The sequence below is a fragment of the Neovison vison genome, chromosome 5 (assembly GCF_020171115.1).
Source record: "Neovison vison isolate M4711 chromosome 5, ASM_NN_V1, whole genome shotgun sequence".
Lineage (NCBI taxonomy): Eukaryota > Metazoa > Chordata > Mammalia > Carnivora > Mustelidae > Neogale > Neogale vison.
The window spans coordinates 134,146,149-134,162,445 of NC_058095.1; the positions used below are offsets into that span (position 1 = coordinate 134,146,149).

At 39.1% G+C, this 16,297-nt stretch overlaps 1 protein-coding gene across 1 annotated transcript in view; it reads right to left on the reverse strand.

The window, feature by feature from the left end:
- KLF12 (Kruppel like factor 12) overlaps positions 1–16,297 on the reverse strand; it is a 612,181-nt gene that overhangs the window by 564,160 nt on the left and 31,724 nt on the right. The gene's annotated exons all lie outside the window — the stretch shown is intronic.

The window sequence follows — 16,297 nt, forward strand, 5'->3', positions numbered from 1 at the left end:
GAGCTCAGTATCGGGCAGGTTAACTATGCAAAGCCCTGAATGTTGTATTTTTGTAGATTTTTGTAATTTAAGGGTCATGTTTCTATCTCTCTGTTTAAGATTTCTTATCTGAGAGAGAGACAGAGAGAGCACACAAGCAGGGAGAATGGCAGGCAGAGGGAGAGGGAGAAACAGGCTCCCCACTGAGCAAGGAGTCTGATGCGAGACTCAATCCCAGGACCCTGGGATCATGACCTGAGCTGAAGACAGATGGTTAACCAACTGAGCCACCCAGGCGCCCCCAAGGACCATGTCTGTTTGTCACTATCAGTGTTGGTGAGTCATAGCTCTCATTTAGTGGGTGAACAACACAATTTCAATGCATCTTTGTTACTAGGAGTGAACGGAGTTTGCTGTAGAGTATGGGGTTGGGTACCAGAGTCCTAGGTGGGTATCCACTAAGGGACTCTGTCTTTATCACCAAATACCACTTATTCTTCTTTAGTTTCCTCAGTAACTAATTGTTCAGTTTGGGTTCCCCTAGAAGCAGACTGTGAGACAAGGATTTGGTACAGGCCACTTGTTTGGAGATGATCCCAGGACAGCTCGTAGAAGAACGAGGAAGCAATACAGGAGAAGAAAGCTAAGAGGAGGTGCTTGGCAATCACCCCATCGAGGACCTCTGGAAGACTTAGTAGGATGTACCTCATAGTTGTCCCTCTCTGCTGGGGTGGGAGAACTGGGGTACTCATGCACTGAATTTCTGTCCTTTTCTGGTGAAAGGTATTAACTCCCCCAAATGTCGGGCCTGTGCCCTGGATAGGCCAGGCATGCTCCTGTGGCCAGGGAAAGCCCTAGGGCAGAGAGTCGCAGATGCTTGTGGTAGGTAGCAGGTGGTGTGTATGGAAACGGGATTGGGGATGCCAAAGGGATTTGGGCAGGCCACCAGCAGCATCTGCCACACTAGCCTAACCCAGGCAGTAACACCCTCATGGCGCCAAGGATTCTTCTTCCAGCCCCTAATTCCTCTAACTCTCATTTTCTACTTGCATCTAGAACACACTTCTTGGATGTTAAAGCTTCTTTAATACCTTTCTCATCTCTGTGCGACTTCATTTTGTGTTACTCACCAGCTTCCCCTCTGTCATACAGCCCATCTACACTCACAGCTTTGCCTTCCACTCTTTGCTAAGCTGTTCCTTCCACTTGGAATGCACTCCTCAGTCATTTCCAACCCTTCCATGTCCTTCCTAGCAAATGGAGAGTTTTATAGAGAACACAGCTAGAGCCTTAAACATTTTTTTTCTATCAGATTACATATTGGCTCAAGGGTTATCTCTTTCCAAAGGCCTTTCCTACACCACTTTCAGTGCCCCTTTGGTCAGTACACATCAGTCTTTGTTTTCTACTCCTTTGTATTTGCCTGGCCAACATTATTAATGTTTTTAGGGAAACATTAAGTAAGTACTCTCTGAACCCTGTGATTAGGTTGGATTTCCATGTTGCCTGTGCCAAGAGCAGTCAGTGCTTGTCCTTGGTAGTGATCATACTTGTAATTTCTGTTCACTTTCTTTTTTCTTTTGTTTAAGGATTTAATTAATTAGTTAATTAATTTAGAGAGTGTGAGCAGGGGGAGGGGCAAAGGGAGAGGGAGAGAGAATCTCAAGCAGATGCCACGCCAGGTGTGAAGCCCAGCACAGGGCTTGATCTTATGATCCCAAGATCATGACCTGAGCTGAAATCAAGAGTTGGATGTTTGAAGGACTGAGCAGCCTAATTTCTGTTTACATTCAATCAGCCTTCCAGGATATACCTCGGAGGCCATGGGTCAGGTATCCATGGTTTTACTGCACTCCTAGAACCAGCCCAGTGACTGGCATGTAGCAGGCATTGATTAAAATTTACTGAATCATGATATGAATAAATGATGCCATTTTGGGCTGATTAACATTTTAAAGAATAATTGATTTTACTTCTGAGCATTTTTCTCATGAATTTATAAACATATTAAAAGTGGAAATTGTTTCTTCTGTAACTCCTCTAGAGTGCTATATGCAATGTAGTTCATATAGGGGGATCTTCAAAGTGTTTGTAAATAAATTTACTTGATAACTCCAAGGTCCCACACTGAGTGCTTTGGGAAGAGATAACTTGAACCACCAGAGGTATGCTGTTCTCTCGCAGGTAAAATACAGCAACAATTCATCTAGAGTAAATTAATTGTAGGAAAGGGACTAAGTAATAAAATTGGCTTTCAAACAGAAAAACAGTGAAATGTATCCCATGATTAGGAAGGATAATGAAGGTACTGAAAATAGATACTAATTCTAAATGTGTAGGGAATGCTTGGAAAGATAAAAATATTGGGATATATGTGTCAATTGGTCTTAATAAGATAGACCAAGGAAAACAATAAAGAGCAAAAGCAAGCACAAGATTTACAGTTAATATTTTTGGAAAAAAAAAAAGCAGATGAGGGGAGCAAAGCAAACTAAATTTTAAAAATATAGAACAAGTTAATCAGTTTAGATCAATATGCATTAAAATAGCAGAGACACTTTTGAAAAGACCTAGTGTTTAACAGAATAATATGAACTATCATTATCAAAAAAACCTCTTTAAAATGTGTTGTGTTTTCCCGGTAAAAAAAAAAACAAAAAACAAAATTAGAAAATAAAATAGAACAATCGTATTATTTCCACATCTCTATATTTTATCTGTTTGTAGACTCAATTTCCATAATATATAGGCAGATGTTTTCTAAACAGAGTCATCAAAATAAAAAAAAAAAATCTCAATAAGTACTTTGGCTTAAGCATTTAATAGAGTGTGACAGGAGATTTCATTTGCCCAAACTAGTCAAACATGATTGTGCAGAAGCCTGATAGCTTTTTGGGAACATTATCTGTAAAACAAAAATGAAAATAAACAAAAAATAAAAAAGGAAGTGACAAAGGAACAAAACACCAAATATTCACAAAGATATTTGGACTCTGGCCAATCAAGAGCCTTGACTGGAATGGAACTTGGTTCCATTCTCACCGGACCTGAGGGAGAACTGGGAAAACTGGGCTCGTTTCCTAGCATCACTGGGGATTCTGGGGAGCAAAAAATGCAGCGTGTGGAAGGGAGAGAAAGGTGAAAGCGCGGGGCCCACAGTGGTGAAGCATTGTGTTTTTCCGCAGTCACCCGGAGACAAGGGCGCTCTGAAGGTACGGCTGTGGGCATCGACTTGCTGCGCTGCTGCGGGAATTCAAGGCAGGTGCAAGTGGGTGTTTTTAGCTGCCCTCGGTGGCTTGAAAAAAAGGCACTGACAAGTCTAAATAGTAAGTTCTCAGGTCAACTTAAACCCAGGCACTCCGTCTGATGATTCTAGTAGAACCTTTTGACTCTCACATCCGCAGAGCCATGGTCCACAAAAACAAATGAAAAGATTCGGCTGTGCGTGGTCAGCGTGCTACTGAACACGCCGGGCCTCCAGGTCTCACCTGGGAAAGCCGAAGTATTAAATGGAACCGAGTAAGGGGCGCCTGGGTGGCTCAGTGGTTTAAAGCCCCTGCCTTCAGCTCAGGTCATGATCTCAGGGTCCTGGGATCGAGTCCCACATCAGGATCTCTGCTCCGCAGGGAGCCTGCTTCCTCTGCTCTCTCTGCCTGCCTCTCTGCCTACTTGCGATCTCTGTCTGTCAAATAAATAAAAAAAAAACAAAATCTTAAATGGAACCGAGTAAGATCCTGACTATTGAAATGGGATTTATGAGAGGATTCGGAGGACTCGGACTATCCACCAACTCCCAGTCCTCTTAGCTTCTCCTGCCAATGGATGTGACCCAAGTAGCTTAAGAAGATTCTTTTCTTAATCATATGGGGCTGTTCCTCCCTTTCTTGAGCCCGTTCTCTTCAGGTTCTAAGCCTTTTTGTCCCATCTTCATTTCACACTGATAACTAGACTTAGATTTTAGTTATGGTGTCTACCTTGGTAGTAGGTTACATAACAAAAGAGATATATTTACCAGTTTATATTATAATATACATGGAGAAAATATGCGGGACTAACTTCCAAGCAAAACTCAACCAAAGAGTTGGAAAAAAAAGTAAAGTTTAAGTTCGTGGTTTTTGTTTGTTTTGTTTTCTTTTACATAGGCACAGTTGTCAGAATTGATTGAGAACGGAAGGTAGTTTTAATTCCTAGGTAATCTGCCTGACTGGCAGCTGTACTGAATGGTGATCATGCTAAAGAAAGTTAAGAGGCTATACAGGTGGTTAGCCATAATATAAAGGAAGGAATCAAAAGACAAGATTTAGAATATGAATCTTACCTTCTTCTTAACTGTGTTTCCTTAAAGAGGCACAGAAAACCCTCTCCTTATTAATTAAGGCTTTGAGAAATATTTCAAATAGAGAACTATTGGCAACTTTAAAAGATGTGATTGTGTTTTTTCTTGTAGGTTGGGAATCATGTTGAAAAAAACACTGATATGGAAACAGTGTGCCTGATTACAAGGCAGATGGGAAAATCCTACAGTGGAGGAGGGCAGGTGCAGAAGCCAAGTCAGGCACTTAACCTCCAGAGGTTAGGTTGGTGGTTGTGCTTTCTCTAATAGAGACATGTGGGTATTTCACGTAGGTGTACTGATCGTGGAGTCTATAAATCTGAGATGTATGAGCAACTCACAAAGTTCCTCATACATTTACATAAGAAGCCTGTATTTATTGGACTCACCAAAAGGGGAGGCATAGTATTAGCCTTATTTTCAGGACTATGATCATTGTCTGGTTTAAATATATTCTGAGGAAAAGAATACAAGTAGACCTTTCACTTGTTTTAGGAAATAGCTCTTAAAGGGCGCCTGGGTGGCTCAGTGGGTTAAGGCCTCTGCCTTCAGCTCAGGTCATGATCCCAGGGTCCTGGGATCGAGCCCCACATCGGGCTCTCTGCTCAGCGGGGAGCCTGCTTCCTCCTCCTTCTCTGCCTGCCTCTCTGCCTACTTGTGATTTCTGTCTGTCAAATAAATAAATAAATCTTTAAAAAAAAAAAAAAAAAAAAGAAACACATTCCAGGCAAAGAAGAATGGCACTGAGGTTCAATGGCCAGAGCGGAAGCTTATGGTGGTTGGGTGTTAAGTGGATTCTTGACCCAAGTCCATCATGCCATAGACACAGTGAGGCCTGCAGACACATCCTCTTCTTTTCCCAACATTACCTGAGTGTTTCCTGGAAGAAGATATCCTGCAACTGCCCTGCTACTCACATTTGCTTCTGACTCATGAAAAAGAGTTATTATGAGCAGAAGGACCATGGATGGAGTCCTGGATCTCATCTTCCTCACTAAAAGAGTAAGTGAAGAGCAATGATACATTCCTGTGGAACCCCAGAGATTAAGGCTACCATTAATGACTGGAAAGATAGGGAGTGGTCATTTCTATCACAGCTCCATTTAACTCTCCAATTAGGCTGATGGGGAAGACAGATGGGTCTTGGAGAATGAGAGTGGATTATCATAAGCTTAATTAGGTGATGTCTCCAAGTGCAGCTGCTGTTCCAGATGTTGTCTCCTTCCTAACTCCAATCAATACAGCCCCTGGCAATCAGTCCAGGCTGTGGTGCAATCAGTTCTACCAACCAGCCCATATCACCCAGCAGAGCCAATGAAGCTTAAACAGTTCATGGCAGATTAGGGTGCTTTGTGGAACCCTGGTAGTAAATTCACAGCTAAGGCCTCTGATATTATTTTTGTAATAAAAGTTATGACCTCTTCAGCAAGTAACTATCCTTATTTTGAGAAATAATCCTTGAATTCTTATTGGACCTTGGTAGAGACTAAATGCTTGATCACATGGAATGAGCTTTCCGTTATGAATTGCCCATTAAGTTATCCACCAAATTGTAAAGTGAGGCATACCCAGCAGCACTCCATCAAGTGCAGTATATACAGGCATACCTCATTTTATTATCCTTTACTTTATTGAGCTTCACAGATACTACATTTTTTACAAATTGAAGGTTCAAGACGTCAGTGGTCGAAGTAACTACAGATGTGGTGGAAATAGCTGGAAAACTAGAATTAGAAGTGGAGCCTGAAGATGGGACTGAATTACTGCAATCTTGTGATGAAACTTTAAAGGATGAGGAGTGGCTTCTTATGGATGAGCAAAGAAAGTGGCTTCTTAAGATGGAACCTATGCCTGGTGAAGATGTTTTGAAGATTGTTGAAATGGCAACAAAGATTTAGAATATTACATAAACTTGATAATAAAACAGTAAAAGGGTTTGAAGGGATTGACTCCAATTTTTAAAGAAGTTCTACTGTGAGTAAAATGCAATCAAACAGTATCACATACTACAGAGAAATTGTTCATGAAAGAAAAAGTGTCAATCAATGAGGCACAGTTCGTTGTTGTCTTATTCTAAGAAATTGCCCTAGCCACCCCAGCTTTTAGCAACAACCACCCTGATTGGTCAGCAGCCATCAAAATCAAGGCAAGACCCTCCACTACCAAAAATCTATGACTCTCCAAAAGCTCAGATCATGGTTAGGATTTTTTTAGCAATAAGCATTTTTAAAAAAATTTTATTTATTTGACAGACAGAGATCACAAGTAGGCAGAGAGAGAGGGGGAAGCAGGCTCCCTGCTGAGCAGAGAGCCCAATGCAGGGCTTGATCCCAGGACCCTGGGATCATGACCTGAGCTGAAGGCAGAGGCTTAACTCACTGAGCCACCCAGTTGCCCCAGCAATAAGCATTTTTTAATTAAAGTATGTGCACTGTTTTTTAGACATAATGCTATTGCACACTTAATACACTACAGTATAATGTCAACACAACTTTTATATGCACTGAGAAACAAAAAAAATTAATTTGAGTTGCATTATTCTGATATTTGTTTTATCGTGGTGGTCTGGAACCAGACTCACGTTATCTCTGAGGTCTGTGTATAGGAACAGACAGAAGCCAGTCTTGAATGTATGAGTTAAATTGCACAAGAAAGGTGCTCATCCTCCCTAGATCTTCCTGTTGTGCAGCTGCCCTCTCTCAGCACCATAGGAATAGATGCATGGAGGCATGCATATTTTTATGACTGGTTAGTGGTTTGAGAAGATAGATAGATAGACAGACACACAGATGGCTTGGTTTACAGATGCTTCTTCTTGATTTCCTGGGAGCAGCATTAAGTGGACTTATGCTACCTAACTGTATCACTTAAACTAGTGGTAGTGTTAAAGGGAGGTGTATCTTGTCTAATTTACCTGGAACAAGTCATGGATTGAGTTAACTAAAAACACAAACCATAGCAGGTAGGAAATATGGGTGAAGGTGGTAAAAAGGTACAAACTTCTAGTTTCATCCTGAGGATATAACGTACAATGCGGTGACTACAGTTAACAATACTGTATTGCATACTTGAAAATTGCAGAGACAGCAGATCATGAAAGTTCTCGTCACAAGAAAAAATGGTAAGTATGTAAGGTGATAGATGTTAACTAACCTTGTGGCAATCATTTTGCAATATACACATATGTCAAATCATTATGTTTGTACATCTTAAACCAATACAATGTTATATGTCAAGTTATATCTCAATACAAGTGGAAAAAAAACATTAAAAAAAAGAGGGCTGTCAAAAAAAAAAAAAAAAAAGGAAAATAACACAGACCAATGAGTAGTGGTTAATAGCTTGAGCGGGTAATCAGAAATTTGAAGGTAAAAAGACTGTTTTGGTAGAGGTATGTGAATAAACCACATGGGATGAACCCAGGGTGGGGAAAGATTAGTAACCATTTTAATGCTCATCAAAAGCGGTTTTTTTGTTTGTTTGTTTGTTTGTTTTTTTAATTTAGCAAAGAGAGAGATTATAAGTAGGTGGAGAGGCAGGCAGAGAGAGAGAGGTAAGCAGACTCCCTGCTGAGCAGAGAGCCCAATGTGGGGCTCAATCCCAGGACCCTGAGATCATGACAGGAGCCACTGAAGGCAGAGGCTTTAACCCACTGAGCCACCCAGGCGCCCCCATCAAAAGCGTCTTAAGGGTCCAGATGCTTTCTTGGATGTCTGGATGTCACTCAGCTTCCTCTCCTATTCTACGCAGTGCTTACCTAATGATCTCATGAATGACAGCAGTAGCAATAGTGGTGATAACAATCAAAACTATTATGGTGGGTTGAATGGTGGCCCCCAAAAGATATATTTTTGTTCTAACACTTAGAACCTGTGAATATGACCTTATCTGAGTAAAGGCCTTTGAGATGTAATTAAGGATCTTAAATGAGATCTCCCTGAATTATCTGAGTGGGACTCAAATCCAGAGACAGGTGCCCTTACAAGAGACAGAGGAAGACATGGACATAAAGAAGTCCACGTGAAGGTGGAGGCAGACATTGGAGTTACATGGCTGCAAGCCAAGGAACACCTGGAATCACCAGAATCTGGAAGAAGCAAGGAAAGATTCTCTCCTAGATTCTTTCCCTAGAGAAGAAATGGGCTCTTAGTTTTTGGCATCTGGTTTCTCCTCGGGATGGAATTTCTATTGTTTTAAACAACCAGGTTTGGGGTAGGTAGTTTGTTATGGCAGCCACAGAAACGAATACACCAAAATTTGGGACTTCTCTACATTAAGATCATTTTACCATCACCACGGCTGAGCACTCAGTTTTGCAGTCGAATTCGTCTACTGGTGAGCAAAGGGGCTGGGACCTGGGAAGAACTCCTGGCAAGCTGATTACTTTGTATGCTTTCCATCAAGTATTTGTGCCCCCCCCAAAAGCCTTCAGGGTATGGATTTGCTTTCCCTGCCTACTATGCTTCTGGAAGCATCATTGATTGTGGACTTCAACTTCATCAAACTATTTTGTTCAACATTTGTCTAGCCAACAATTGATTTTTAGTGAATGAAATCAGGTGATGTGCTGCTGCTTGTGGGACTATTGGTTTTGTCATATAGCCAAACCCTAAAGCAGCTCACTTACAGAATAATTGCGTGGCCTACAGAAGTCTCCCTTTTGGTCCGTGCCAGGAGATCCCCTTTGTGAGACTGGAATCCTGCTCAGGGCAGTAATACACAGAGCCATTTATCTCACAGATTAAATGAGGGGGAGAAGGGATGATGGAGAGTTTGGTGCTTATCAAGATTATACTGTATAATGTGCTCTAGAAATTTGCGCTAACCTCAAATACTTCTGATTTGGAGGATTTAGTAAGGAAGGGATGGGTGTATCCTCTAGGCATCATAACAAGGGTTCTTTTTCAAAACTACAATATCAGTTCATACTTGTCGGAAGGGCTAAAATAAAAAACACAAGAAGCAACAAGTGTTGGTGGAGATGTGGAGAAAAAGGAACCCTCTCGCACAGTCGTGGGAAAGCAAACTGGTGCAGACATTGTAAAAAACAGCATGGAGGTTCCTCAAAAAATTAAAAATAAAACTACCCTATAATCCAGTAATTGCACTACTAGGTATTTATCCAAATAATACAAAGACACTAATTCAGAGGAATATATGCACCCCTATACTTATTGTAGTATTACTTACAAAAAGTGAACTATAGAAGCTGCCCAAATGTCCATCAATGAATGGATAAAGAAGAGATGGGATATAAATATATATACATATATGTATACATATAATGGAATATATATAATATATATAATGGATATCTATATTGGAATATATAATGCAATATATATGATGAAATTTTATATATAAGATAAAGAAGTGGGAGATATATATATGTATATATATAATTGAATATGTATATACTGGAATATTACTCAGCCATCAAAAACAGTGCAGGCTTGACATTTGCAACAACATGGATGGAGCTAGGGAGTATAATGCTAAGTGAAAGAAGTCAATCAGAGAAAGATAAATACTATATGATATAATTTATAAATATCATATGATAAATATAGGATTTCATTCATATGTGGAATTCAAGAAGGAAAACAAATGAGCATTGCAAAAAGAGAGAGAGAGAGAGAGAGAGAAATGAACATATAGACTCTAAATCACAGAGAACAAACTGACATTTACCTGAAAGGTAGGTTGGGGGATGGTGGAGATAGAGGATGGGGATTAAAAAGGACACTTATCATGATGAAAAAAAATAAAATAAAATGAAAAAAATAAAAAAACAAAACAAAACAAGTGTTCTTTTGAGTTGGAAGCTGAGACAGCCACTGGGCTTTTGGTTCCTGACCATAAGTTGAATATATTAAAAAGAGAGATTATGTTTCTTAAATTCAAAACAAGACAGAGGATCATAGGGGAAGGGAGGGAAAAATGAAACAAGAAGAAACCAGAGAGGGAGACAAACCATAAGAGACTTAATCTCGGGAAACAAACTGAGGGTTGCTGGAGGGGAGATGGGTGGGTGTTGGACATTGGGAAGGGTATTTGCTATGGTGAGGGCTGTGAATTGTGTAAGACTGATGATTCACAGACCTGTACCCCTGAAATAAAAAATATCTTATGTGTTAATTAAAAAAAAAAAGGAAAAAGGGGAGATTATGGTACTGTCTAGAGTGGTTCATCTTGACACCGAAAGAAAAATGGATTTGCTAGTTCACAATGCACACAACAAGGCATAGGGACAGAATCAGCTAGGTTGAGAGTGGGGGTAGAGACCTTTGTGCCACCATTTTTAGCAGTAAGACATAAAAAAGATTAAAGATGACTTTAGTCTTGTACAACAGGATCATCCAGGACTCAGATCTCTTAATATCAAAGATTTGTATTGTCCCAGAGCTAAAGTTACTCAACCAGATTTTGTGCTGGCTGATGGCAAAGAGAATGTGGAATGGGTAATGGAGGGGCATATTGTTCTCATGATTCTGCATAAACAAAAACTGTAATCACTTCCATATGATCTTACTTGCTTTGTCTCTCCCTCCCTCCCTCTCCTTCTATTTACATATTTAACAAGTTTACCTTTTAATTCCTGTCCATTTGCACCCACTATTATATATAGGGCATATTTAGTTCAGAGGCTGAGCCATATCTATATGGGATGGAGGCAAAACTGGAGAAGGAGGGGACATTACCCAAAGGTCTGAGACAAGTCATTGGATTTGTACGTAATGGGATTTTGGATGGTTTCCTTGTTATAAGAGTAGAAAAGTGTGTTTTCATTATATAAGAGATGGTACTATATTTTACAGAAGCAGAGTTTGGGGAGAAGAATGGCATACATGGATTTTAATTAGTGACAGAGGTAGAGTATAGGGTTATCTGTCATATTTTCACTGCCCAGGGACTCGGATTCCTAAGTTAGGGGAATTCTCCACTATTTGAAGGAGTATACTTACTTTCTTCTTAGAAACCACATGGCATGCATGTTCCTATTTCTCTGTGTGTGCATATAATCTGAATTTGGGTAATGAAATGCTCACGTTGAAGAGCTTTGAATCTAGCAGAGGTGATGCAAGGGAGCGAGACAATACTAGCACGAGCGTTGTATCCGCACGGCTGGTGCCTGCAGTGGTTCCGGCTACCGCGATGCCGGTGGAGAGTTTCTGGGAAGTCTCCAACAGTGGCAGTCGTAGGAGTTGTTCTCGCACATTACTAAACCCGAGGGAGCAGTGGGCACCTTTAAATTGGTGCCGACTGGTGGGAAGCATGAGTTGTCTGGGAACCCTGGAGCCTGTGACGGGAGTAGCCGGAGGCTTGTGAGGGACTGCGCCCTTAACCAGTGAAATTTTACCTAACTCTGGTATTTAGGATCAGAATGGCGCTGTATTCAACTTTCCCGCCAATTCTGTGCGCTCCCTGCCTATCAGTCTAATAAATTCCCTATTTTTCTTCCGTTAGTTAGAGCAACTTGCTATTGTTTGCAATCCAGCATGCTGATAAGAAGAAGTAATATAGAGAGAAACTGTATTCAGGCTTTAGCAGAAAGTGAAAGTAAGCTTTGGACATTGATCTGAAGTCTCTCATCACTCCATTTTCTTTTTTTCCCTAAGCCAATTTAGGACCAATAGACAGTAAAAAAGTAAAAAGATAGTAGGATCACCTTGTATGTTTATATCACAGAGAATAAGCACTTGTGAAGCAGAAGAACCTCTTAAGAAAAAAAATAATTAATGAATTGCATTCGTAGCAATAGTTTAATTTTTACTCCAAAGGAAAGTCACTTTCTTGATTATGACCACCACTTCCTGAAATATCTTCGTTTAAAACTTCATATCACACTTATTACCAACTATATTAGTTAAGGATGTGTTAGACTGGTAACCATAGGAACCTTAAAAATGTGGCATAAAAAGGAGGGGTTAATTTTTCTTCTTACATGAAAGAAGTCTGGAGATAGGCAGGCTAAGTACAGTGTGTGTCGTGTCATCAGAGATCCAGGTTCCTACTAACTTCCCCTTGGAATATATTATCTCTTCCGCATTATTGCAAGAAGACTCTTGCCCTCATGGACATGGCAAACAGCCTCTTACCAGGAAGAAGAGAGAAAGGCAAGGAGCAAAGAACTCATGCCAGGAGAACTAGTTCCTATAACAGAGCTTTTCTGGAATAACCTCCAAGCAATTCCATCTACATCTTATTGGCCAGAACTGTGTTCCTTGACCAACCTTAGCTGTAAAAGAATCTAGAAATGTAGTTTATATATGTATTTACTTTTTTTTTTGGTGTATATATAGTCAAGACAAATAAAAATCAAGGTCATAAAATTAGCATATTATTTTAACTTCTACTTCTAATTACTCTCATCAAACAAATTCCTGTCCAATCTAGACCTTATTTGATTACCAATTTAACAGCTGATTTATAGATGGATACTCAGTTTGGTAAGTACTCATATAATGGCTAAAATGTTCATGTAGGAAAATGTTAAGTCGATTTTCATGTTTCTTTGATGAAAATTCCTGCCATTGGTCGCCACTCTTTTGGATCATCACTGAACAGTAATGTTAAAAAATTGGTGAGGACAGCATAGCAGATCTTAAAAATAACTCAATGGATAGAGAACCTACAGTGTCAGACTTAAATGTTGTAAGTTGTGCATATGATAGCTGTCATAGTAAAGTATTTGAGAAGGGAATAGGTCTACATATAAGGGTCTGAAGATAAGACTGCAGAGATTCAGTGTGAGATTCAGGAGGATTCGGGCGGTAAAGTGGACTCAAGATGGGACACAGACAGAACGGACAGTTAGATAATGTGAGAATATAGAGCCGGAAGAAGCAAGAATGGATCCTTCATCCAATTGGGAGGCAGGAATTTAGAGTATTTTGAAAAAGTCAATCATAAATATTTAGAATGAGACTGTGTGCCTAGAAGGGAGAGTGAGTGACCCAAGGACTATTGTCACATTGAAGTTCAGGCAATTCGAAGAGCAAAATTTTCCTGAAGCCAAGAGAAGGGTTTGATTTGTAGACAGAAAATATCCTGAAATGGCCAGGCACCTGGATTTCTGAGCAAGATAAACCAGGTTGTGGCCAAGGAATAAAAGTAAAAATGAATTAGAAAAAAGATATTAGGGGCGCCTGGCTGGCCCAGTCAATTAAGCATCTGACTTCCACTCAGGTCATGATCCCAGGGTCACGGGATTTGGCACAGCATTGGACACTCTGCTCTGTGGCGAGTCTGCTTCTTCCTCTCCCTCTGCCCCTCTCCCTGCTTGTGCTCTGTCTTTCTCTCTTAAATGAATAGACAAAATCTTAAAAAAAAAAAAAAAAAGACATTAAGTGTTAGAATTCAGGGAAGAACTTCATATTGCCTTAACATAATGAATAAACTGGGTCACATGCATCTGGGAAACCATGGATGCAGACTTCCTTTTCCTTCTGGAAGGGGTGTGCTCTACTTGTATTCTTTCAACTAATGTTCATTTTAGTTTTTTCTTTTCTGCTTAGAAATATCTAAAGATAGAAATAATCACTAGGTAGTCATTACAGAATGCCTTACTTGGTGGCTTATAGCTACAATGCAACTAGAGAAATGATGTCAGATTTTGTTTGTTTGAAAAATGTGAAAATGTGAAGTTTATTAAATATGAACCTATGATTCTTTAAGGTGTAAATAATACAGTAATACCCCTTCTACTTTCCATATAAGCAATTCATATTCTTTTCTCCTTAGGCTCATTTTTTCTTTGGTAAATATATCTATACTGCCTTGAAAAATGATTAGAATTGACTTAATGTTAATCTATTCCTATAACATAGTTTTGATAGCCAGTTTTTTTCTTGAGCAGATCTTTTTCTTTCTATATTTGTGAAATTTCCCCTCTATATCAGATCTTTGCAATGGCTGTGTCCAATTCTCTTATATTCTAATAGAATGGTATGTGATATTTGCTAGAATCTTCGTGATTAGTGCTCAATAAAAACACTATAATAACAATTATAAACCTAAATGAGTTATGGGAACTAGAAAACTTACTCTCACTGTAACTGAAAAGTGAACTTAAGAGTATCATTGGCCTTTCAGAGGATTGGTTAATTAATTTCAGACTTACTTTTTTTTTTTAGGAAAAGTGAAGATCACCCAAAGGTTTTCAAATATTACTGGGGTTATGTAAAGTGTGGCAGCTGGTGGGTTGAAGACAGAGTACCCCACTCTAATTCTTACTAAAAAAACCATTTTATTTTGGTGATAAGGGCTCATTCTAAGTATTATTTTTAATGAGACAAGGTGACAGTTACCCTAATACGAATCCATACCACACAAAGCACAACGGGCTGCTTAAATATTGAAGTATAATTAAAAATAGAAGACTGAGCGTAACTTCAACAACAAACCTGCTTCTCGTAGGCACGCACCAAAAAGCGTCTTAATTTGACAAATATCTCTTCTGTGGTGAAGTCCTCCAGGGAACGTGATTATACCACCTCCTTCTTGACTCAGGCCAATGTTTACAAATCTTCTTGTAAGGAAATACTTTCTTATATTTAACCTAAATCCCTATGTGGAAGCTTAAGCCCACTACTTCCTCTTCCAGCTTTAGTGAAGATGCAATACAGCTGCCACTTCCAGATGGTTCTTTTAAAAAAAAAAAGACCTAAGGCTTATTTACATATAATCAGCTCGGCTATCCCCTTTCTCTACCCCGATCAACAAGAAAAAAAGATTGCAGTGCCTCCTCTTACATTCCTTATTCCAAGGTTGCACATTACCATTTTATTATATCTTTGTAGTTAAATCTTTCCACCTGTCCCTAATTATTTCCTTATGACCAATTTCCAGAAGTGAAATTCCTGGGTCAAAAGGTAAGCATATTTTAAATTTTCTTTTTTAATTCATATTGCCAACTGACTCTTGAGATAGATTATATTTATTTATGCATCTGCTGGCTGTGGAACAAATACAAATTTTTTCTTCTCACTTTTGCCAATGTTGTGTATGATCATTCTTTTTATCTTTGCCAATTTGTGGTTTCATTATTTTAATTTTTGCTTATTTTCTTATGGATGAGGCTAGAAATTATTTTCTTGTATGCTGGTAATTTGTTTTTATGTGTGTGTAAGAATTTAATTTTCTATTCCTTTGGCCATTTTTATATGGGCATTTCTCTCATATGTAATAGGTTTTTCTAGGAAAGAAATTAACTTTTGTTTGCATGTGTTACCCATATATTTCTCTGACTTTTTGCTTGCTATCTTATTTTATTTGTCAAATTTGGAAGAAGCAGATGTTTTAAATGTTTAATGTTGCAAAACTTAGAAGTCAGTAATTTGTGAGTCTTGCTAAGGAGTTTGTTCACACCCACAAGATTATGTAAATATTCACCTACATTTTCTTTCTTAGAACTTTTATAATTTCAGAGAAGTAAGAGAAGGCATCAAGGAGAAGATGACATCTGAGTGAAGATCTCACAAGAGTTGAAGAGGGACCCACACGCCTATTTTGGGGGAGAAGCGTTCCAGGCAAAGAGAACCACAAATGCAAAAATCTTGTAATCAGAACTTTTGTTATGGTTTGAGGACAAGCAAAGAGGCCAGTGTGTTTGAAGCAGACTGACTGAAGGGGAAGAAAATATGGGCCATGTTATAAGGACTTTCAAGGTCACCATAAACCCTTTACTCTGAGAGAGATGGGAAGCCATTGGAGAAGGAGGGCTTAATCACAGAAGTCATGTGACCTGATCTTTTATTCTAACAGGATTATTCTTTATTCTTTCATAGTTTAATCAGTTAATTCAAATTATTTATTGAGTCTTAATTTTTTTCTACTGACAGCTGATAGAAGGTTGCTCTTTTTGATACAATTTATATTAATTATTAAATTCCTATGATGCATAGAGTTAAAATATACATGAAACCTTCATTTTGTTTGCTTTGGTTTCTTGACTTTTTCTTGCATAAATATAATAATACTGTT